We start from the raw sequence: 23,225 nt of genomic DNA on the forward strand, positions 1-23,225 counted from the left end.
TTTCTTAAAGACCCTTTTCTTACATGTGTGTGTATATACAAATAAAGCTGTGTTAAAGAAAAAAGGAGAAGATAGAATAATTACATTAAATGGCATAGAAACCTGGCTCATGATCCACTTTCTCCTGACAGAGGGGTCCCTGTGGTTTAGACTTGTCCCTTCAGTCTTTCTTTCAGCCTGGCAAGTGCTGGTATTTAATGGAAAGAGGAGTTGAAACGAGGAATTTAAAATCTGAGTTCTCAAAACAGTTTACAGCCTTGATAAGGGGCTCTGCATTTATTTAGTTCACTTGTAATTTGTTTTGATCTTCTTTTTTAGCTGTGTGATTTGAATCTGAATGTGGCTCACGTTAGTTTTTGACGATAAAAATAAATAATATCAATAGATTGAGCAGTTTCTTTGCCCCACCAGGGGCGTTTTGCAGGGTGCAGCTGCAGCTTGGGGGCCATCACCTGCAGGGTGAGAGGCATCCTCAGCCCTGGAATGCACAGCACCAGCATTTTAAGAAAATAGGCAGCTCCTCTCTGGGGTGGGACTCATAAGCATATTTTCCCCTGGATAGACAGAGCTGTGGGCTAGGACTGAGTGAACAAGGACTGGTTGCACATTTTTAGCTAAATATTGTAAGATCCTTTCAATATTTTCAATCTGACGAAAAAACCCAACTTATATAGGAGGCTGAGATTTCTGTTCCACGTCCTCCTGCATTTTCTTGTCCCTCTGGTTTTTGATTGTTAGATGGAGCATTAGCCTCATAAGCTTTTTGTAGTGCCCAGATTAACCTGCTGGAATTGAATACATCCTTTTCTGTAAACATGTTGGATTTAGTAAAAGTGTAGATCACAAAGGGCTGAGTAATTAAGGTTTTGTCTGTCATGTGTTTTGGGGGTTCAGCAGGCTTTTCAAAGTCAACTTATCTGCTAGGTAGTTAATAAAAGTCCTTATCATGTCTTAGAAGAAGGCCTACCATAAAACCTCCAGAAACTGAACTTCCAAAGGTCCATCTTTTGATGATAATGAGATACCATCTTGGTTTTTTATTGAGAAAAGTGAGCAATTTCAAGTAAAACATATTAGGAAAATATTTACCTACCATTTATTTACCTAGCTGAGCAATTTCAAAGGCAGGTTCACAGCAGTATATCCCTGTTAAATGCTGTGTTATCGTGTGCTGGCAAAGTTTGTTTTGTTTTTTGAATTCTTTCATTGCAGAGTCTTTGGTTTTAAAATGCACCTCCTTAACGCTTTATGTTGGGTTTTTTTTAGAACACAGAAAGAAATGGTATTGACCAGCAAACTCTCAGAAAATCCTTTTCCTGGCCTCTTAATTTGTTTTTGCAGTCTGACAGAGGCTCCCATTTGCAGGCAGAAACCCTTGGCTATCAGCCTGTAGATGATGCTCACATCTACAATCAGATATTTAAGTTTTACTCTATTAAATAAGAATGTGCTAATGGTACTGACTCATTTCTGGGTCTGCATACAATCAGAATGTGGGGAGCAAATTTGGAAGTAACTTAATGCTATTTCTTTTCCACATGTCTGGAACCCATGAGTCAGTACTCCAACATTTTGCTGCTTGAGTGGAACATGCTACAGTTATTTTTTTATATTAACAACATGGTTCATCACTCTATAGAATTTTTTCCATCCAAAGATCTCATGTAGGTTTAACAGTTAAGTGAGTAACTCATTCTCGATGGATCTTAATACACCATTGGTTTCAGCCTGAATTAGACATTTAGCCTTTGATTCAGATGAGCATTCACAATGGGGGAGGTTCATACTTATGGGATTTCCTGAAGGGGGTTGGCATTTATCTACTTGGTTGTTTTCCTTGTGAGCCAAAAAGCAGAATTTGGTGCCTGGCATCAGACTGGCTGCTGGAGATAATGTTACAGGGAGTGTCATAATTCAGTTTATGTTAGATTCTGGTGGGGGAAAAGACATCCCAAAGCACCACCAAGCAGCCATCAGTTTGAAGCCCCTGTTCTGTAATTCTCTGCTGAATTTGATTTGGATTGAGGAAGGTGTGGCTGGCTGTGCACACAGGAGCAGTGCACGTGGGCAGGTACAGAGCAGAGCACACCTTGCCCTGGCTCTGGCTGTCCCCTTCCAGCGCTGGAGGCGCAGAGAGGGGCAAGCAGAGCCCTTTGCTGGGCAGGACAGCAGCCCCAGCAGCAGTGGGGTCTGCCTGATGAGGCTGGGACGGGGTCTCTGGTGTCCAGATGACCCCGAGGTGTGGGAAAGTCTCTTTTTCGCAGCCCCAAGACCGAAGAAGAAGTCAGGATTCCTTGGCTGTCGTTCTCAAGGTTGTTTCTTCTCTCTTATCCAATACATTGTCTTCTGGACCTGCTGAGGTCTGTCCAGCAGGTCGGGTTGTGGCACACTGACACCCTCAGGGCAGTGCTATCTTTTATACTGAGAACTACCTGTACTTTATTTACAATAATTTCCCAATACCTGTCACCTATGTTAGACAGTCAGTCTCTACCCTAAACCAACCCAGAAGTGTCACCATCACAGCAGAAGATGGAGGACAAGAAGGAGAAGGAGAAGGACAGGACACACCCAGATTCCTCCATCGTGCCTCTTGAACCCCCATTCTAAAACCCCCAAATTCTCCTTTTTCACCCTGTGATAAATTCATTATCATTCTACTCAAACCCTTGTGGCTTGTAACTCCTCACACAAAGTTGGTGATTGTTTCCATGGGCTAAAATCAAAGGCACAGGTGTCTGTGACTCCATGCCAAGGTCTCTGAGCCCCCTGGCAGGGTCTGGAGTCCTCCAGGGCAGCCAGAGGGATGTCCTGGGTTCCGACAGCCTGGGATCAGATTTTGGGGAAGCAGCCGCGCGATGCCGTGCGAACAGCGCGGTGCCAAACGGAACAAAATCCCCAAAAAGGTCAGGAACAGAAAGGAAGAAAAGCATCAGCCCATGGTAGGATGGAGCAGGCTGCAGGGATCCTCCAGCCATGGTTTGGTGGCTGCAGGTTGGGTTGCTGCGCTCCCTGTTGTCAGGCTGGGGTGGGGGCTTTGCCATCTCTCAAATGGAACTAAAAAAAGATGTGTGTGTTTTGGAGGTGCGTGGGAGAGGCAGTGCAAATGTCAAGTTCAGTACTGGTTATAAACAGTCTCTTTAAACAGCAGCACATTTTCATTCAGATCTTTTTAGGTTGTGAAGAATACTGTATCTGTAGCGCATATTTAAAATTTCAAAAAAAAAAAAAAATCCTTCCTGGCAGCAAGCTCGCCGTATCTAGTGCAACATTCTCACTCTGTCTCTCTCTCATCCTCATCTGTTGAAAGAGTAAAACTTCTGAGGTAGGTCTTCAGAAATAGCAGCAGTAGCCAGCACAAATGTGCAGTACTTGGTTTGCTGCTGTTGTTGTTTGTGATTGGAGCAGTGAAACCTTCCCCAGCAAAACCAAGGGGTGCAGACCAGCTCCTGCACTGCTGCTCAAACTGGGATTTTCCAACGTGGCTGAGGCAAGGGAGAGGATGAAAAATAGTTCTTTACCCCTTGTTTCCACTAAAATGTATCCTCAGCCATGCATATGCAGGCTATAATGTAGCATATTTAATCTTCCCCTCCATCTCTGCAGCTTCTCTCTCAATACCAAAATAGCAAGGAGCGGAGCAGCTCCCCTTTCAAACAGCACTTACTGTTCTTAGACGGGTTTTTTGTTGTTTTTAAGAGTTTTCCGTTTTTAATCTGAGCTGAGTTTGAACAACTGTAATGGTGGGAAAATCTACCCAGGGTTCATTCTTTTTTACCAGGGAACTGGCAAACCAGGAAGAATAGACTTTGTCATGTGCAAATATAGTGACCATAAATGGTGCTGGAGGCTTTCTCCATTGTCCTGTGACTCTGCCACGAGAGAAAGCGCGCGCAGCGAAGAAAGACACGTTTGATAGAGTTGTGAAGAAGGCCTGAAAGGCTGTTGGGTGCTGGGCATTGTCTGGCCCTGACCTCAATTCGGTACAGTAGAGACCCTTGAAAGCACTGTCTGAAGTCACAATGCCACTATTCTCCTCCGCTCCCCAAAAGGGATTAGTTAAAAGGGTGACGTTCCGTGCAGAGAGTTCCAAGTATTCCCTGAAACAAAGGGGCCTGAAATGTTTTTGAAGTTATTTTTAATTGAGTTGAACTAATTTAATAAAGGTCCCAAGAAGGAGGGGGGAAGGAAAAAAAAAATATAAAGGAATGTGATTGTTTTATGATTCCTCGCAGATGGAATGGACATTTATAGCATACTTCTTCTTTAGTCTTCCAGAGAACAGTAGCCCCATTTACAGCTACTGTTAGCAATTTAAAACTGCTCCAAAATGAAGTCTTTCAAGAAGTTGACAGCTTATAAATAAATCTGTCTGATAAAATTGAACATAAACTGCATCTGTGGTTAGTTTGCCAAAATTAATTCTACATTTAATTAGAGATAGCAGTCAAACATATTTAATAAAAAACAGTCTTGGAGAGTAAATCAAATGAAGTCAGATTTTAGCAGATGCTTTGCTTTTTCTCCCTCTTTTTTTTCCCCCCTTTCCTTTTCTTTTCTTTTTTTCTTTCCTCCCGAGGAGTGGTGAAGTGACCTCACCTCTGTGATCCTCAGATGTTTAGAGGAGCAGGCTGAGGGGAGGCCTGGGCAGCTCATGAGATTATGTAGGAGAAGCCATGAATGAATGGCCTCAGACAAAGGGGGATAATTATTGTGCTGCAATTTTTACTGATTTCTATAATTAAGATTTTCAGCAATGCCACCGTGTTTACTGTAAACGTTGAAATGAATTAATATACTAATTATTAACCGAACATCCAAATTTGGATTTGGTCTGGGCTTAAACCCTCTGCAGATCTAAAGTTCAGGTGTTGGCACAGGTAAGCTGGAAGTTAGGCTGTGCTGTGATTAGCAATTACTGCAATAGTGAATGAAGGTTTATTGTCACATCTCGAAATTGACAAGCCAGTTCCCCGCATGCAAAATTCATATTCACTACTTCACATCCTTTTTCATGTGCTGCTCATTCATGTCTCTTCAGAAACGTGACTTGATGGACTCCTTTAGCTGGTGTAAATAGGTGCAGCTCCCACTGCGGGAAGGGAGTCTGTCTCTTGGCAACAATTTTAAAAATACAAGGAAATGAAATAATTCAGTGTCCCAATTCGCCAAACAAAGTCAGTTGAGCGGCATCACAAACATTTGATCCATTCCATTTTGAAATTAAGTGGAACATTTTCCTTTTCCAAGCCTCTCTCTCAAAGCAGCTATCTGTCTGCCACCGAAAACAAACCAAACTTTATTTAAAGCCCAGATCTTGTATGGGAGATTTTAGCCCACGCTGTAAAGACATTCAAAACTTGTTAAGGCTACTAGAGAAATCCTGTCTGCTTGGCTTTTTTTTTTTTATGGTGCAGAAAATTACATGATTTCTAGACATAAGTCTGACTGCATGAGCTGATAATAGATTATCTTTCTTTGTATATTACAGCACATAAATATTATGGGAACTCGCTGTTTCCCATGTGGAAGGTATTGGTTATTAAAAATGCTTATTAAAAATTTTAAAAATGCTCTTTAACTAGAGCATTTTAAAATTTTCCTTATTTTTTTGCTTTGTAATTTTTTTTAATGTAGTCATTATTTTCAGAACAATTTAAAGTTTGTAGAAATACTAAAAGTAAATTAAAAAATATACAGGAAACCTTGATAGGTGGAGTCAATTAGCTATCCCTGGAGGTCACAGTTAAAACCTTATTTGGTTAACCTTGTTAAAGTTCTACTGTTACCAAAACCCCAAGTGCCCCAAGTTATGCATAAGAGCCCCTAACAGAGAAACGTGGACCATTTTTCAGAATACTTTCTTGTTAATGTGCTGTTATGGCAGCACAGCAGCTTGCAGACTGAAATAAATATTTGTTTCTGCTTTGAAATGCAGCAGAAAGAGATCTCTTTGCTTTCCTTTTGACCCTTAAATTATGAATGGCAGTGTTGAGCAGGGACTGGTTTTTAATCCCATTTATGAGGGTATCATGCAAGCACACACACGTACATCTCATTTAAAGGAGGCTGCAACTCGCAGCCTAACAAATCTAACAAATCACAGTGCACCCAGTGTCTCAAAATAAACCACAGCAGGGCTGGCTTGAGCCTTCTAGGAACTGTGGCTGAAATTCCCTGAGCTGCCTGAGGAATTTGCAGTCCCTGGCCTTTTTTTAAACTGCTTGGGCATTTAGATATAAAATTCCCCAGGCAGCTCTGACACGCTCCGCTCTTGCCATTCAGGCAGTGAGGAACTCTCTTGTGACTCCCAGAGCACCTGGTGTTAGCCAGCTCCTCAAGCCAGGGAGTTTGTTAAACCTTGCTGTGATTTAAGCCCTGAGTCTGACCTGCTGACACCTGTGGATGGCACCTGTGTGGCTGCTTTGGGGCGCTCTCCTCCGGTGGGACAGGTGACCTGAGCGTGGCTTCACCTGGTCAGCTCTGCTGGGACAGGAGCGCTGTGCTGGAGCAGGGCTCAGCTCACAGGAGCCCTTGGGGGAGTTCTGGGAGTGAGGTGTGTGCCTGTGCCATCCCCTGCAGCACCTGTTCCTGCTGAGATGGGGCTTTCCAAGAACCACTGATTCTCCAGGACCGAATATCTGCCTTTGAATATGGCCTAGTGATGATATGGATCGTTCTTCTCTTTAGCCTCCGTAATTACTTATTCAAATATTTCCTACTTACCCACATTTTTAAGTTTTCAAAGGCTTATCTTTTTAATGTGATGTTCAAAAGTGCTGTGTGAAGGTCATTAAGACTAAAAATTGCCATTTTGAAGCCAAGCTAGAGATTTTACTCTTCACTTAACACAGAGTTACGATTTGAATTCAGAAGGAAAAAATTACTGCTTACATAAAGACATTTTTAAAAGTAGAGCACCTCCTTACAGAAATTAGCTCTTGCTTTTAATTGCATATCTGTGCTCGAATCTGGTGTGGATTTCAGAAGCAATAGGATGCTTTGATGTTTTATTAAATATTTTTAAAAGGTGGGACTTTCTGAGAATTAAGCATTCATGTTGTATTTAGTGTACCAAGAACATGATAATTTCTTTCCTGTTGCCAGTACTCAAGGCATCTAATATGGAACTGTTTTCCCAATTTTTAGAGTTTACTTTTAACGCTCAATGAGTAATATGTGTTTTCCAAGGGGATTGGTTTAATGTAGGTAAAAGGTAAGGAGTTTTTTTATGTAAAAAAACCCCAAGGATACACTTTAATTTTTCCCCCCAAAATGAGCAAGTGCATCCTCTGGTGAAGAACAGTTTCTGCATGGGTTGCAGTTGTAGGAGAGGTTCTCCCTCCACCAGGTTTGGATCTTTTGGTATTAGTCTGAATGGAGTCAGTGAAATCATTTTAGGGGCAGATGATCCTGAGCTGGAAAATAAGGAGCTCTTCTCTGCCAAGGTTTTCAGGAAGCTGCAGCTCAAGAAAATGTGCCTGCAGGTGCAATAGAACTTGAACCTGATTGCTGTGTTGTTATCTCCAGACAACTGGCTTGGAGTGTTTCCTCAGAGCTTTCCTTCCTGATTGGCACCATCTAAAAAAAGTTGCCAAAAGGCAGAGAGAAGGTTTTGGTGAAGGAAAAAAGGAAAGAAAAGTTCTCCTGCTGTTCTAGCCGCCCCACCAATCTTTCTCATAGCGTGTAAGAATTTCTGCCTTAACAGAAAAAGGTTGAAGATTTATGGTGCAGAGGAAGATGGTGTTTGGGTAAAGATACACAAGGAGTCATCTCTAATGGATTTTTAGTTTCTTTTTCTCTCTAACATCTCTGAGAGTACAAAGATGATTCAAAATCAGAAGGGGGGGGGAAGGTCTTGAAAGTTTTATAGCTTTTTGCACAAAATTTTAGGCTGCATTTAGAATTGCTGGAACACTGCTGTTCCTGCGTGAGGAACTTGAAAAAACAAGCAAGAGTGCTCCTCTGCAGCCCTGTGTGAGGGACCATGGTGTTTACCCCATCTGGTGATTTTTTGCCTGGTTTGGATGAAAGGGGAGGCAAAAACGCAGTGCCTGCAGAGTTCTCTGTGTTATCATTATAGCCAGATCACTAGTGGCAAGGATATTATTGCCTAATGTCTCTAAATCAAACAAGACTATGTCACAGAAATTAGTTAAGAGGATGATTCCAAATCTGTGTGGAGCTGGAGGTTTGATTTAGATAAGAGGCCACCACTGCTGCAGATGCAGAACTGGTTTGTAGCTGGAAAAAGCAGAATTTTTGACTTGGACTGATTTCTGGTTTTCAGGGCTAACTATTATAATTAAATTCCTGCCCTTTCAGGAAGTGCTTTAATGAGAGGAGCATTTTTTTTTTTTTTTATCTGTAGCAGTGTTGGAAAATGCACTTTTCCTGTCTTGGATATTGTATGCAATAAGGGGTTCATATTGAGGGATCTCAGTGTAAACCTCTGATCTGGGGTTTGGAAGCAGATGATCTTTAAGGCCCCTTCCAACCCAGATCATTTTGTGATTCATTGATATAATTCTGTGTAATTTTGTGGGCAGGGTAAGAGTTTTCAGCAGTTTCATTTGAAAAATGCACCTGTCTGCACAGGACATGCAAAATGTCATGTGTGCTCCTGGGCTTGAGCTGTCTGATAAGTCATCAGAGATGCCTCTGGAAAAAAAAACCAACAAAAATGAAAAATAGCCAGCAAGCACTTCATCAAGCTGCTGGAGAGTTATTTTGTATAGCAGCTTTGCTTCTCTTGTGTTTAGGTGAGGAGATCCTGAGCCCAAGCAGCAGAGAAAGCACTGGTTCCAATGCAGATGTCCACAACCCAAATGATTACTGACTCAGCCCTTGAATCCCTTTTTGGGTTACAACCCCAAGGGGAAAAAAAAAAAAAAAAGATTTTAGCTTGTCATGGAACACTTAACAGTGTTATTGCTGGTTGGCCACAATGAGAAATGCCAAAAGTTTTTTTGTTTGGGTTTTTTGGTTTTTGTTTTGTTTAAAAAAAATAAATTGCTCCATCCCTGAAGGAGCCTTTTTCCAAGCAATCCCTGGGTCTAGATCTTTTTGAAGACTGAAAAGACTGATACAGTTTGATTAAAGTTCACCTAAGAGCCCACATTTTGAGCTGCCTTCTTTGAACTGACAAGAGCCTTCTGAGGATTGCTCATCACACCTGGAAACCAGACAAATTTCACTCCTCTGCACTGGAAACTCCTCTACTTTTGGCTCCTCTCCCACCCTGCATTTAATTATTTTGAATTCCAGCACGCCAAGCCAAGTTTAGCTGCTACTTTCCTGCAAGTGCTCTTTATTCCCCAGCTCCCGTGCTGCCAGGGTGTGCAAGTGAGCAGCAGCAGTGTGACAGGGAAGAGGGTTTGTTCAATTAAGAATCTCTCAGTCCCAAAGGAAAAGGGTTACTCGCTCTTCCACCGATGAAAAATGACCTGTTCCTCCTCTCCCCTTGCCCTGGGGGATGTTTTCCTGATAACAACAGGAGGGCTTGGCATGGGATGTTGGTGAGGAACGTTTCTGTGATGGCTCAGCAGGGGCACACGAGATGGTATCTGAGAGCAGGAGGAAAAGGAGAGAGCAGAAGAACAGAAATGGGCTGGGGGTAGGAGGGCAGGGGTCGCACAGGCTGCTGGCTGTAACCTGCCAAGGCTCCCAGGGGCCTTGAAAATGTGTGACAAACCCCTCAGGGAGGGACAGCACTGCCAGGTGCAGGGGAGGCAGAAGGCTCAGAGGGATGTGGGATCTGTGGCCTTAGTGAATAACATGAGTTGTAACCTCAGCCTGGAAAATGTGTTATTTCTGATGTACTTCAGCTTACGGGATTACAAAGTGAGAGTGCCAACACGAGGGGAAGGGAGGGAAATTTTTACTCTGGATGATTTATTTGTAAGGAAGTAGTGCCTGGGTACAATCAAGGATAAAATCCATTTGTGTGGAGCAATTCATAGGCAGGAGGAGGAAAAAAATGCCGTGGCCAACACGGCAGAGACACAGTAATCAAAAGTCAGCTAAACAGAATTGGATATAGAGTTAGGAGTATAGTTCATAGTGAGGGATAGAGAGCTGTGTGGCTCCTGCTAGTAGAGAATAAAGCTGCTGACAGCAAGTAGTATTGAGATAATGGAATTTCTTTCTTCCCTTTTTGTGGAGGGATGAATGTGAGATTGAAAGAGATCTTCCCATTTTTAAATAGATATTTAAGCAGCTCGATTCACTCCTGGTATAGGTACATTTGCATCAGGTTTCAGCCAGCAGTGCTTTCCTTTTCTCCCCTTTTTCCCTAGGTTTGTGTCTCTGCAGATCTTCCTGTCCCTCAGGGCTGGTGCACTGCAGCAGTGGGTGATGGTGATGGTGATGGGGGGAAAGCATCAGCATCCCCAGGTGTGGTGGAAGTAACTCATCCCACTGGGACTTGGGTCTGTGCATCCCTCCTGATTCTTTGCCACTGTGTTTTTAAAGGACGCCACCAAGGCACACAGAAGCTGAAGGCTCTGGTTTCCAAGCACTGTTTTACAATTTTACAAGTACAAATTCACAAATTTCTGTGTGGGCTGGGCTGGGGAAGTGCTGAGCCCTGGAGCCAGCCCTGGGCACTGCTGGCTCCCTGGATGGGGCACAGTGATGAGGTGGGGTTGTATCAATGCTCATTCATTTCCTGAAATATCTGTCTCTGGTTTTTAAAAGCAACCAGCACAAAACACTGCCAAGGCAGCTCTGGGCCCCAGGACCCATTCCACCCATCTCTGTGCAGGGGCACAGCCCTGGCAGGAGCAGTTCAAGGTGTGGATTGAGGGCTTCCATCTCAGAGAGAAGGAGGAAAAAATCATAAATACACTTCATGGGAATTTCACAAGTCAGGGAAACCACTTGTTGCTAATAGTTGCTTTACCAGATGTTGATAAAGGATTTTGTCTTATGAGGCCCCTTCTAACCTGGCTAAGCAATTGGAATTGGAGGTTTGCACGTTAGGATTTCCCCCAGATTCCTGACATTTATCGAGTGCTTTTGACATGATAATGGCAAATTGAGTTTTATTTTGTGCGATTGAAAACCAGATGAACTCTTGCTATCCAGCTACATCTGTTGTTTGCTCCTTCCAGAATTAGTATGGCAGTTCCTGATGCTGAAACAGCTGGAAATCTTGCATTCATTCATGTTCCTTGAGATGAAGTGTATCCTCTGGGTTCACCTGGTGATTTTGCTTGGGTGCTATTTATTTAAGATGTGCAGCTATGAGAAAAAGTTACTCAGTGCAAGAGTTCCAGCCTGGACTTCTGGAGTATTATACCTTGATCATTTTTACCTTAACGTTTCCAAGTGGATTCAATTCCTGGAAGTGGTGAATATTTCTAATACCAGGGGGTTTCTAAAGCAGACAAAGGAGAGCTCTCCAGCCAAACCAGCTCATCCTGACTTGAAGCAGCAGAATGGGAGCTTGATCTGGGTGCCTCTTCTGAGTAAGCAACTGGAACAATTTCCAGCTGAGGGAGAGTGAAACGAGTGCTGCATTAATCTGGAGTCCCCACCAACACTCACATCTAACCCTTGCAGAATTTGCAGTCACAAATAGCAAGTGTTCATTCCAGTTGTGCAGTGGGTGGGGACGTGGGCTAAAGGTGCAGGGAGGGAGCTGAAGTGGCACAAACATTTAAACAGCGCAGAGGGGTAAAAAAGGCATCTTTTGTCTGCCTGCTTCCAGGAGAAGTTCTTGCCTGTGCTGCTGGAGATAGGCTGAGGAGATTAGGGGGGCTCAGCTGGGGCAGGACAAAGGCAGGCTGTGTCAAGCAGGATCAAGGCTGTTTGCTTAGCAGGGCTCTCTGTCTCCTTGTTGACAGATGTGGCTGGTGCAGCATCAGGCTTTGCAGGCTCCTCCTCTGGACTGTCAAGTGACAATGGCTGCGGGAGTAAATGACAGCGTAAAGTACTCCCTGAATCCTTTATTTGTTCGGTAGTTGTAGCCCGGGATGGGGATTTAATATTGAATGGACTCCAGATTGTCTAAATTGCAATCACAGTGTTTGTTTAAGCAGTCTGTGGGGACTGCTGGAGCATGTTAACTTCTGCTTCTCTCCTCTTCGAGTTGCAGAGCACTGAGGTAGGAAAAAAGGGTTAAGGGGTTTGGGGAGGCAGAGTTTGCACTGTGAAAACATGAGGATGCAATTCTCCTGGCTGCTGAGGAATCATCAAGAGTTTCAGGTCACTGAATTAGCACGTGATGGGAGGGACAAAAGCCTCCTGCATTCCTTAAAGAAGAGCTTTTCCTTTTGCTGGGGCACTAATCTGTCACAGCCACTATCTCAGCTCACTGAAGTTGCTTTCAGTGCCAGATCTCTCTTCTAATGTCAGCAAATAGCACACACAGTAATTTGTACTTTGATAGTGTTGAGGCCCAGGGAAAGCAAAAAGCCCCAGACCGAGTCAACAAAGCAAAGATGGGGACTATCTGCTGGAGTAATTAAAAATTGCAAAAAATAATCAGCTTTCATTGATTCCTCTTTCAAACTATAAAGGAAAACTTGATCCCCTTTAGGAGACAGAGGTACCCTGGATGTACCCTTGCCCCCATGCAAGCCAAAAAGCTTAGGGAAAAAACCAGCCAGATGTAATGAATCCTGACTATGGAAAAAAGTGTTATTGCAATTTCTGGGACAGAGGAGGTTTCTCTCCTGCAGAAAAGGCCCTTTATGTCCTATCACGGCTCAGGACACAGGATCACGTTGGAAGTGCTAACAAACACGTGGCTAACAGCTCCCCCCTTGTTCAGCCCATAAAGACCCTTTCTTGCTCCGTGTTCTGCAGGATCCTCAGCCTCAGGTACCTCTGACAGAGCTGTAAACAATTCTGTGTGCTCTGTGCTTGCCCCAGCTGATGGAGAGGACTCTAACAGCCTTGCTGCCACATCTGGAGCACAGTCCATCTCTGCTGCACCAGGATCCTCTGCAGCTCCTCCCTGACCCCCCTGCCCCAGCTAGCAGCTTTCCCCAGCTGCACACTGCTCTGCAGCACTGTCTCCCAAGGAACTTTCCCTCCAGATGGGGGGCTCTGGAGGCTTCAGCCCTGGCCAAGAGGGCCTGCATGCAGCTTGGCTGGAGATTGCTGTCTGAGTCCTCCCTGATGGGCAGGGGGGGTTCAGAGTCCTCCCTGGTGAGCAGGGGGGTGGTCAGAGCATCCTGAGTCCTCCCTGGTGAGCAGGGGGTGGTCAGAGCATTCCCAGTCCTCCCAGGTGAGCAGGGGTGGTCAGAGCATTCCCAGTCCTCCCAGGTGAGCAGGGGTGGTCAGAGCATTCCCAGTCCTCCCAGGTGAGCAGGAGGGTGGTCAGAGCATTCCCAGTCCTCCCAGGTGAGCAGGGGTGGTCAGAGCATTCCCAGTCCTCCCAGGTGAGCAGGAGGGTGGTCAGAGCATTCCCAGTCCTCCCTGGTGAGCAGGAGGGTGGTCAGAGCATTCCCAGTCCTCCCTGGTGAGCAAGGAGGTGGTCAGAGCATTATCAGTCCTCCCTGGTGAGCAGGGAGTTTCAGAGCATTCCCAGTCATCCCTGGTGAGCAGGAGGGTGGTCAGAGCATTCTCAGTCCTCCCAGGTGAGCAGGGGGTTTCAGAGCATCCCCTGGCTTGCAGAAGGGCAGGAACATGGTCTGTGTTCATCACCAGCTAGGAGAGAACACTCTCCTTTCCCCAGGGAGCATTTCTTCCTCTGAGCACGCTGGTTTTTTCCTTCCAGCAATCGTCCTTTTCAAAGCTATTGGAGTTTTTCAGAGGGGAAGGAGGTTAGCAGTAATGACTTGATGTCTCAAGTGAGATAAGGACCTTAATGTTTTCCAAGGAAATCTTGGCCATAGAGTCTTGCTGATTCTGTGCATTTTGTGGGTACAATACAAAAGCACACAGGTGATTTTGGGTAGAGTTCTTGCTTTTGTTTAAAACCTAGGGACGCTTGGCCCATAGCTTCTAAGTTAGTATTGTTTTTCATTTAATTATGCAAAAAATTTGAAGTGCCTGTTACTGCACTCCTGTGTGTCTGTAAATATGTGATCAGAAAACTGGCCAGGTGACAGTTTTTTAAAACTTTCTGATTCACATCCCCCCAGCCACATGATGCAGGCTCATTCTGGGAGCCCAGCTGGCAGGAGGCCACAGGAAAGGGAGACCCAGCTGAGAGACAGAGCCATTTGTGCGAGTGCATTCCTAGACACAGATCCCTGCACTGTCCTCAGGTGCCCTCTCCCTCCGGGGACTGAGAGCAGGTAATCACTCTTAGGGGGTGGAGGAAAAGCCCTGAAACACAACACAGGCTCTGCTTGAGCTTTGGTGGCTGATGTTGCTGTGACAGCATTAGAACTGTTAATTCCCCAGTTGCCATCTTTAAAAACTCTGAAATAGCTCAATGTAGTGACAGACCGGAGCTTTTATTTATAATCACATTGTGCATGCTTTCAGAGTTATGTGTCTGCAGTACTTAAGCAAGGATTAAGCCAACTTTAATGTCTGATTATTTGTTTTTATAATTACTCTTGCCATTGTATATAAGGAAAGCTGACAACCAGTATAAAGTAGTTTTGAGGTCTGCACTGTCTCTGCTCTGACATCCAAATCAGCCCTTCCTTCTTTTCTCTTTTTTAAAAAATGTATTTGTGGGGGTGGGGGTTGCCCCACAATGTCCTTTTCTCAAGTGAATGGGAAGAACAAACCCTCCTGTACTCCAGCAGAGATCTTCTCTCCTTTATTCCCACACACGTGGTGTTTAAGGCTGCAAACAGAACTAAACAGTAAGCCCCTCCCCAGCCATTCCTTCAATCCCATGGCAACACTTGTGAGCAGGAAAAAAAATCTCCCTACCAGCCCCAGGAGAGATTTTTCCTCCTCCAAAGTAACTGATGTACGTGTGTTTTAAACACATTTAACATGATGGGGAAAGGCTGTTTTGTGTGTCAGCAGCTCTGTGCAGTGTTTGTGCTTGGGTGGGGAACCTCTGCTCCAGGTGCCCCCGGGCTGCTCCAGGAGAGTGGGATGCTGAGAGCCCTGTCCCAGCGCTTCTGGGGCTCTGCCAGCCTTGTGGCACCTCCCTGGGGGAGCCTGAGTGCCCAAACACCCTCTGGGGAAAAGGTTCCCTCTGATTCCCAGCCTCCAGCTCCCCCAAATCGGCTGTGTGACATTTCTGGGTCCCGCTGCTGCTGGAGAGGGAAGAGGTCAGTGCTGGGGGGTGAAGGGGTCAGGGCTGGGGGGTGAAGGGGTCAGGGCTGCCCCTCTGGCTGCCCTCACTGCTCTGGGGAGTGCCTCAGTCCCTCCTCCAGGCTGAACAAGCCAGGGGACCGCTCACGTTTGCACCAAAGGGAGGAACAGCTGCTCTTAGGGGCTGTGTGGAGTGACACAGGTATCTCCCCAAAAAGCTCAGTGGCCCTGGAATTGTGAGCTTTCTAGCTGTGTGGGGATGAGGTCACCCCCTGCTGCCAGCAGTGGGCTGTAGGGCATGACATCAGTTTTGGATTAAGGGCATCCCCAGGGTGTTCAGCAGCAGGGCAGTTTTGGGTAACGCTCAGTGCTGAGATCCTGACTCAGCAGAAGACACAAACTCCGTGTTCACTGCTGCTGGAGTCAAGCTGAGAGTGTTTCTGTGCTTTGCTCTCACAAGTCACCCGAGTTCTCTGACTTTTGCGCGGCTCTGGTGTGCTCCTTCTATCTCTCCTTTTGCACTGACACTTTTCAAGCGTTGTGCCAAGGAGCTGGCAGTGCAGCCAGGATTTCTGCCGCACAGGTGATGGAGCCAGCAGAGCAGGGCAGCTCCCTGGGGCTGCTGCAGCCCCGTGCTCACAGGCTGGGCTGCAGGTGCTGCATTCCCACCCTGCTGGGACCGGGCTCCCTGTGCTCCTGTGCTCCCTTCCACTGCTGAGCTCCTCAGGACGCTCGGGGTGGGAGCTGGGAGCTGCAGCAGCCACCTCTGAAACCCTCCCTGCAGAAAACCCCCGCAGAGCAACAGCCCCCAGACCCCGAGGCTCACCTCGAGTCAGCCCCAGCCTTCCTCATCCTGTCCCTGCACACACACTGATTATTTTACACTAATGGCAATGCCAATAGCCATAGATCTCTTCCATTTTAAAGCAGACAAACACTCAGAACGTTTTTAGTAATTCAGAACATTTTTAGTAATAGCAGTTTTAGTAATTTACAAATTGCAACAGCGTTTAAAATATTGTTTGCTTGGTCTGTTTGGGGCGATGGGTTTGTCCTTGTTTCAGGCAGTGGATATGAGGAGCTGCAGAGATCATGCAGGGCCACAAAGAGCCATCACCTGGGCTCTATGTTCTCCCTGCCTGATCTGCTCTTTACAGCAGGCCATAAAATTGCACATTATAATTTTATCATCAAACCTAGAACCGTTCTGTCAGCTCCAATGTATGTTTCAGGAGTCCATTATGCAGAGAAGAGTTTTATAGCACTGGGAAAAGTATTGGCATAGTAGATCATGAAGAGTATCTTGCATGTTATTTAGAGAAAAAATAATATGGTTTAAAACTGTGAATTCTCATATAGAGCTGACCTTTGGCAAAGCCTTTTGCCTGATTGGGAACTGCAATTTGAAGCTTTTTTTTTTTATTTTAGTCCCTTGCTGCGTCAGCTTTGAAAATGTTCAATCAATCTAAATGTATCACAAGGGTTAAAATGAATAAACAACCTGACAGTCTTTCAACAGATAAAGGCTTGGGTCATGGCAGTTATGGGATTAATGAATCAGAACTTCATCTGGGTGACTTCTGTTTAAAAAAACAAAACAACAAACCAAACACACAAGAACAAACTGATTTACACAGATTTTCATCATCCATACACCTAAATAAAAGGGGGAAAGAAGGCCAGTAAAGAAAGAACAATGACTGTTCATACACTTGTGTTTTAAACAGAAGCCAACCATAAAATTTGAGAGGCACTGTCATTTTAGGGGAGGATCACAAGGCCATCATGCCAAAATACACGACTTTGAAGGGGATTTATAGAAAAAACTTTGCAGCACAAACAACAAGGTCATTTGGTTAAGGACTAATGATGTTTTTTATACCTCATCATCTCCTCCCTTCCTCAAAGAGAGGGGGAAAGTCCTGGATGTTTAGGTGATTGCAGAACTACTCTGAAATATTAAATATGAAAATATGAAAGAGACAAATTGGGTGCAGGATGTATCAGGTTTGGTATTCCCATCAAAATAGGCAAAGAAGCCATTGCACAATTCACACAGAAGGCTTTGTACAGCTCCCTTTATGTGTGCTTAAAGGTATTACACTATTCATTTGGTATTAATACACCAGGAAAGGGAAGAGCATTTAAGAAAAACAATGTTCATACATACAGACGACTAAATGTCAAGTGGAAATTAGAAACCATCTACAGGTAGTTCACATCTCTTTTCTAGAGAAGTGCCCCAAATTTTTCCCTCCAGAGGCCTTTCCAGTGATGAAATAGAGTGAATTTTTGTCCTGTCCCTGCATGGATCCCCCTGGAGTGGTGCTGGGCTGCTCCCCAGCAGCATCACGGTGTGGCTGGCAATGGACTGCAGCACCCAGCTGCTTTCCCAGGGCAGTGCTCCCAGCCCTGCCTTTGGGCACCTCACTGTCCTACCCAATCATCATTTTGTCTCCTTGTCCCCACTGCACCCTTTTAAGGCTGTTCCTTCCATTTTCAAGGTTATTATAATTCTGATTCTGCCTTGCTACCTGCTGTCTCTCCCAGTTTGATGGTGTCTGTGGATTTCCTGGGAACACTCTTTAATCCATGGTCTGAGCTGTAGAGGAAGATCCTGAGTAGCATCTGGTTCAGAGCAGATCCTTGTGGAAAGCTGCACTATGCATTCTTCCAGCTAAGTGATGAGCCATTAATGATGGTTTTGTTGTTTTCCTTGTAGCTGTGCATGTTTTCAATCTGGGTTGGGATAGCTCCAGTAAGATCCTTTCCCTTGGAGTTCTTACAGTTTCCTTGTGGGAAGGTAGTGTGAGAGGGTTTCAAAAAGTGAACCACACACCAAGAGTGGCAACTGCTGCTCTGCAAAGAATTACAAGTAGCAGAAAGAGATTCATGGAGCAAGGTATTTTCTTGGCAAATCAACGCTGATGTGTGTAGTATTTTTCTCCTTGTTACCAGTCATGTGCTTACAAAAAGTTTGCCTATTTTTTTCTCATTTGCTGGGAACTGAAAGTGAACTCAAGTTTGTAATTCCTGCAATTTTAATTTCTTTTAAGCCAGTTACTCTTGGTTTTTTTTGACCCATACTTCCCCTGCCCTTCTTAAGTCTTATTCTCACTGCTGAAAAATAGCTTCAGTTGCTTGCAGGTATCTCAAATGTACTGAAATGACTTGCATTGCATTGATCTTTCCCCAGAATATTTAATTTACTTCGAGTATTTTGGCACAATCAGAATTTTCTTGTAGAAAAGTTTGATTTAGTGATGGCTATTTTTTCAATCAAAAAGAAAACCAGAGCAGACAGTTCCTGAACATCCCAAACTAAGAAACATGGAGCTCCTGAGCAATTTGTATTTGAGTGCTACAAAGAGTATTTCTGACATTAATAAAAGTATTTAACTCTGGTAGTAAAGCCTGGAATATTGGATGATGTGCTGTTCACCATTGGGATCTCCTAATTTTATCTTCCCAACAGAGTTACTACAAATGTGGTCAGGTGTGAGTTCATTTCCCATATTTGAGTTAGGGTCAGCTGATATTGTGCAGAAAGGTGATTTTCAGCGGCTGAGTTCTGTTCCTGTGGATTGGTGTAACACTGACCCTTTAATGTGGTCTGCTTTGGCCTTTGGTGTGGTCAAACATTGACCAAAGGAATGCAAATCTTAGAATCACTCCTCTTAGACACCCACCCTCACGCTTTTTGTGTTGGAAATGCATTCAGAGTTGAGTTTTAAAGGGAAGCAGGTAAAAGAACAGCTTTCTTTAGAGCGGTTTTGTGGGCTTTTTGTTGTTGCTGCTGTTCTTACCTTACTGTATGGTTACAAACCTTGCTTTGTGGTTATAGATTCCCAGTGAAGGGGACTGTAACTGGTCCTTGGAGGTTTAGAGCTGAGATGATGGGTGTTTTGGATGGCAGGGCTCAGGGAGGCTGGGTGCTGTTCTGTCTGGAGCTCTGTGGTAGGATTGATTTCTGTTCATGGAAGCTTCCAGATACCTTCTGCATCCATCAAGTCCTGAACAGGGAGCTTTTAATCCTGGCAGCAGCCCGAGCAGGCAGGCCCTGCCCTGCCCTGCCCTGTGTGTCCATGCAGAATCCACTGCCTTTTCAGAGCACTGCTCTTCGTGGGGCAGCTCCATCTGTCCAGGGGGAGAAGTGCAGGACAAGGGTTCCATCGGGCTGCTAGAGCAGTCAGGTGGGGCAGGTTTAATGGAACCATCAGGCATTAACCCTTTCCCAGCTGCTGCCTGGGGTGGAAGTTGGGTGCATAGCTCTGCTGAGGCAGGAGCCCACGGTGGGTCTCATGCACCCACTCTGTCTAGCAGGGTGTACTCAGGAGGAGACAAACACAGACTTTTTCTTCTGCTTTTCACTGAATATGAATCAATTAAGGCTGCTGAGTCCTAGGCTTTCACCATTACTCATGGTCCTGCTGCTTTTCACTGCTGTGCCAAGGCAGTGGGGATTAGGTACTGGGTGGGCAAAGGCACGGAACAGGAATCACAATAAAGTCCAAATGTGCCTTTTCTGAGTGTAAAAATGAACAGTTTCTTGAACTTGCAATTGTAACAGAAAAGGGACTAATTACTTTTCAAACTGTTGGGATTTCCATGCTTCCATGTGATTTGCCCACCCGCAGCAATAAATCTAGGTGGTTATGAGGACACGCATAGGATTAATTTAAAAAGAAAATCAATTGTTCATTTCAAAATTATAGTAGTTCTTAAAGACAGATAGTTGAAAATAAATAATGGCTAAAGTGAATGCTATTTTAAAAGACTGTCTGCATGATGATTTTTCCACAGCATAGAATGAGGCATGATTTCTGTCTCAAAAAGCCTGCATATTCTACATAACAGAATTAAAGTTTCTTAGGCTTAGGTCAGAGCCGAGGGCTCGACCAAGAAACATTCTAAATGAGATATTGTCTTGAATAAGGTGCTAAAATTAGAAGCCTGAACTACATCCTTTGAGTGGGAAAGCATGTCCTATTCAGTCCCCAAATTTTGGTGCAAAGTTAGTTTCATGTTTCTTTGTTCTCCTGTGCTTGTCGTGCTAAGTGGCAACACTACAATACATGGAAACCAAAAGCATTGATTGTAAGTTGTAGGAAAATAGAGGGGTTTTTGTGAGCACTCCCACCCATCTGGAACTTGCTGCTCCCTTATAATCAGTCACAGATTGTTAAATAAAGTCGACTTTACTTCACCCTGAACTCTCGCTTTATTCTCCAGTGAGCAGTCCAAAATAACTATTGGATCCCTTCATTAGAGCTGAATAATCAATTGGCTTGCATTACCTGCTGGCCTTCGGGGGTCGGCAGCCACTTTCCTGTTTCCTTCTCATCACCCTGTATTAATAAAGGCTTGGCTGGCCAGCTGCCATTCCGGGTGCTGGCATTCCTGGGGACTGCAGGGAGGGTTTTGTGCATCATTTGGGCAGTGCTGATTGAAACATTTCGCTGCACAAAATGCCAGTGGTCTCCTTTAGCTGCCCTTTGTGGACCGAGCCGTTTGCCTGACTCTCCGTGCGTGTGCCATCTCCCCGAGTGACACGCAGCAGTGTGGGATCTCACATTTGGATACTTCTCACTTGGCGCCGTGCTCATCCTTCCACTTACATTCTCAAGAGTAATTTCGTATTTTCTTCCCTATCATTTTGTTTGCCAGCATGGAAGGGAGCCATTCCTGGAAGGGGGTGTGCATGGGAGCTGGCACTGAGCAAACCACTGGCATAGGGAAGAGAAGCTGTTCCTGTGTCAGGAAGGCTTGGGCATGTCTAGGTTGTGCTGCCTCTTCCACTCTCAGCTCAGTGCCAAAATTCTGTGTGCACCCTTATGCCAAGGCCTGTGGAGAGAGAGACTGTCTGTGAGTGTGTGAATTTATAGATATTTAATTAATAACGAAGCGGATCATTTCCACAGTGATTGTCTTACCTATATTGAGGAAGGAAAGGTGAGGTACCTGTGCATGTCCAGTGCTTTACCCTTGGCTGGAGCCACAAGTTCATTTCCAACCTGAGTGTGACAGGTGAGAGATCTGTTTGTTTGTTTGTTTGTTTGTTTGTTTGTTTGTTTGTTTGTGCTCTGGTTTTTGTTTAGGGGGAAATTTGTGAGGAGTAGTTTGTTTTGCCTAATTGATGCCACAGAGGGTTCTTCCAAAGCAGCCCCCTCATCAGGACCCTTTGCTCTGAGCAGCCTCCTGTAACCAGGATTTATTGCACTCAGCCCTGCTAATGCCACGTGCTGCTGAGAGTGTGCCACAGATACTCCTCTGCACTGGAGCTGAGCATGAATCCCTCCGTCCTCACTGGTGAGCCGTGCCTGTTCAGCTTGGGCTGAAGCAGCTTGTGTTTTTAGCTGTAATTCTCTGCTAGTCATTACCAATGTTAGTCATTACAGAGGCTAAAACTAGACTCTGTTTTTTGGCCCCGCTGCAAGGAGGTGAGTCAGGGTAAGGCATTTGTTAAATAAATTTGCTGAAGTTGCTGATTTCTCCTGAAATGCTGGCAGGAGCTGGCACTGGCTCCAGCCCCAGTGAATGGGTGGGTGCTGCACACCCTGCTCCCTGCTGAAGGGACTGGAGATGTGGGGTCAGGGAGGAAAGCCTAGGAAGCAGCATGAAGCTGGGACCTGGGTGTGCTCCAGACAGAGCTGGCTTATTGTCTGGATCACTTGAGGAGCAGTCATCTCCTGGCTGCTTCATCCCCTGTTTGCAGTTGTCCTCTCACAATTCACAACCTGATGGATCTTCTTGTTGGGATTTTTACATAAACTTCAAAGTATCCCTGTGGCTTTGATGCTATCTTTATCTTTTGGGTTACTTTGGCAATCATCAGCAGGAAGGCCAGTCCCCACCTTGTTGCAGCAATATTTGCCTTTTAGGCAGCCCTGAAGTTCAGGGGGATGAACAGAGGCTTTTCTCTCACCCGTGGTACAAAGCTGCCATAATTCTACTTCCTCTGCAAGACTCAGCTGCTGGCTAGCACCATGTCAGCTGCCTGTAATTACTAGTGAGGCAGCATGACTGTCCTTCCACCACCCCAGAGCTCACCAGAGCTACAAAAATGGGGAAGAGAGGAAAACATGGCCATTTTATTGAGCACCCCATGTGTGTTCAGACTTGTGTTTGCCTGCCAGGCTGGGAACGCTGGCAAAGCCCTGGGAAGGACTCCCAAAAAGCCCATCCAGACCTCAAGGCCAAGTGAGCAGACAGCAGGTAAGGGGTGAGCTGTGAACAACCACCTTTTGCAGAACTTCAGTGTGATTTTGAACAGTTGTAGTCTAGTCACTGACTCATCCCCTCCTCCCCCTTTTCACTTTTCCTGCCACTCCATGAACGGCATGTGAAAGCACTGAAAGAAAATAAGAATCTTAAACTCATAAACATACCTGCCTCCTATCTGGCACTCATCCCAGCAGCCTGGTGATCTCCTTAGTTGTCCAGCAGATAGTTGAAAAACAAGAGTCCTGTGAAGATTAGCATGTCACCATATCCCTGCCAGATGGCAGTGAGTAAAACACGGGCAAATTGCATTGGCTCTGCTTCCATCATGACAATCACAACAGAAACACCACAGCCTTGCAACTCGCTAGTTTTTAAGCTAAGAAAATGAAGGGACTGCAAAGTAGGGCAATCATGGAATGCTAAACACCCTCCAAACCTAATTGCAGTGAAATAAGGAGACTCTGAAGGGCACAAAGCCCTGGTGAAGGTGGCCCACGGGTTTTGGCCACTCCCTTCAGAAGTCTGGGGGTGAACTTCAGGAAGTTAGCACTGGGCATATTTGCCTCACCATCCTGCTGAAAACTCTTGCCAACTTAAATTCAGTTTAAAATCAGTTTCTTACTAAATGGCCATTCTTCATTTGAGAAGCTTTTGACTCTTCAGACCTCAGCAAAAAAGGAGTAGAACTAGACCATAAAGCTTGACACCATGTGTTCTTCAGCTGGTACACTGAGACACTCCCAGTCTGATGAGGATAAGCAATTTGAGGTAATGGCATGAGAGAGATAGAAACTCCAGCATGCACGTTGCTGCTAAAGCAATCC

This window comes from Fringilla coelebs (assembly GCF_963513975.1).
Source record: "Fringilla coelebs genome assembly, chromosome: 5".
NCBI classification, from domain to species: Eukaryota; Metazoa; Chordata; class Aves; order Passeriformes; family Fringillidae; genus Fringilla; species Fringilla coelebs.